The following is a 2,071-nucleotide window of genomic DNA, read 5'->3' on the forward strand; positions in this document are numbered from 1 at the left end:
AGGGTTTTTATGATTTTACTTCATATGAGGTCAGTCTTTCACAGCTTTCTTCTATAGGACTGTTGCTGGATTCAAACATCTGACCTACTCAACAGTCCAACGGTTTAACCACCACACCACTGAGTCTTTATGCACTGACTCAATGACATTAAAAAAAACAAAAACAAAAACCAAAAGCAAAGAACAGAAAACAATCCATTAACTAGTTTGATAAGAGTATATCTGGTATACATATGATCTAAAATTAATTAATGTTTTTGGATTAATTGACTCAATTTGATAAGGACAAATAACTTGTGAACAGAGAAAGGGACAATAAGTATATGTAGTTGGGTTTAGTAAAGAAGCTACTAATTATCAAGTAGGAGTAATGATAATAACAGCTACCCATTGTTAGTGCTTCCTCTATGCTAGGCACTGTTCTGCTATCTTTATTTGGACCTTGTCAAGCAATTCTCAAAAGAGGCCCAACTTTCTTTCTCTTTTTTTAAGAGGAAACTATCTGTAAAAGATGAATTCCACACAGGATTTTAAAGCGAACCTTCATTCTAAACTCTAAAATACCCAAGATATTATCTGTTGAAAAATCATTATAAATATTTTTATCACGGTATGGAGTTAAACAAACGTGGTTACTGTCTTTTTTCTAGGTCCAGTGCAAATTTTGTTGCTTCTAAAATGTTAATTTCCTGCATTCTTTTATTTTACAAAAATGGTTTAGAATAGACTTTTAAAATTGCTATTTGGACATTTCTGGGAAGATGGAGACTGACACATACCAGAGGGACTCTGCAGAAATCATCCCAGGAGTGTTACTTAGAGGAAAATTCAACACAGCTGGATCACAGGAGGAGCATCATATAGATAAGTAGGCACAGATCCACAAGGTTTTGAGGGGCTGGGGGCTTTTGTCCTACCACAGTGGAGACTAGTTAGGGTTTTACCTTAGCCACACCACTGTCTTGGCCGGAGCCAGGACAATTTGGGGCCATCACAGCGGTTTTATCTCAACACAGTCACAGATTGCCACTGCCTCGGCTCAGGGATTAAACACTTGCAGCCCCACAGGCAGGGATCAGGAATCAGCTATATTGTTATATTTGTTTCCCTCTCTTCTCACTATCTCCCCACATTCTCAGCTAGCTTAGTTTTCTCCCCTCGTTTGTCTCTTCCCTCTTCTCTCACACTCCACTGCCGACCACCAGACCACTCCACTTAGCCTATGGCATTTATGCCTGTCCCCCACCCAGGTACATGAGCTCCACTGTGTGCGGGACAGCCCTAGGCTGGGAAAAGCCTGCCTGCCCTCCACCAGGAGATATTATGCACAACTTACCAGGGAATTCCTGCCTCTGTGGCTGGGGAGCTCCTATTTTTCCTTTGTGCGCCCATGTGACTGAGGGAACTTCCTCCTGCCTACCTTTGTGTCTCACATGGCCTAAGGTGTCTCAGCCATCACTCGGCAACTTTCCAAGCTGTGGCTGAAATCTCTGCCCAATGTCCCCAGTGATCTACCTGACTAGGGCAATTCTGCCCACCATTCGCGGTGTTCTACACCAAAGCACACAAGCCACCATCCTTCTGGGGAACTCCCCCTGAGAATAAAGCCACAGGATGATAAAGTAGTAGGTTAATTCCATAGTGAAATTGGCTGTAGAATGTTAGAAGAAGCATTCATATGAGTCTCCCAGAGAGAGCCAGTTCTCTTTGACTCCCTGGAAAATGGAACCTGGCTCCTCTAAAACAACACAATGCAAACAGAAATCAGCCCCAATGACCTCAATGGGGAAAAAAAAAGGAGAAACAAAAGGCAATGTCAGATGTCCTGAACCTAATCCTGTGCATAGAAGAAGCAGACCTTGATCTGCCACAGAAATACATTTTCAGAATGCTGCTTGGAGTCATACAGAATATGAGGGAAATAATACAGTAAAAGGATGAAAGGATAGAGGAGATAAACTCCATACACCAAAGTGTAATACAAGAGCTTAGGGAGGAGATAACAAAAACCAGTATCAGACACACAGACCTCGAGAATTAACTGGAGGAAGCAGAGAACCACACCAGTGAC

The sequence above is a fragment of the Echinops telfairi genome, unplaced genomic scaffold (assembly GCF_000313985.2).
Source record: "Echinops telfairi isolate 266 unplaced genomic scaffold, ASM31398v2 ScPeMD7_7416;HRSCAF=8454, whole genome shotgun sequence".
Lineage (NCBI taxonomy): Eukaryota > Metazoa > Chordata > Mammalia > Afrosoricida > Tenrecidae > Echinops > Echinops telfairi.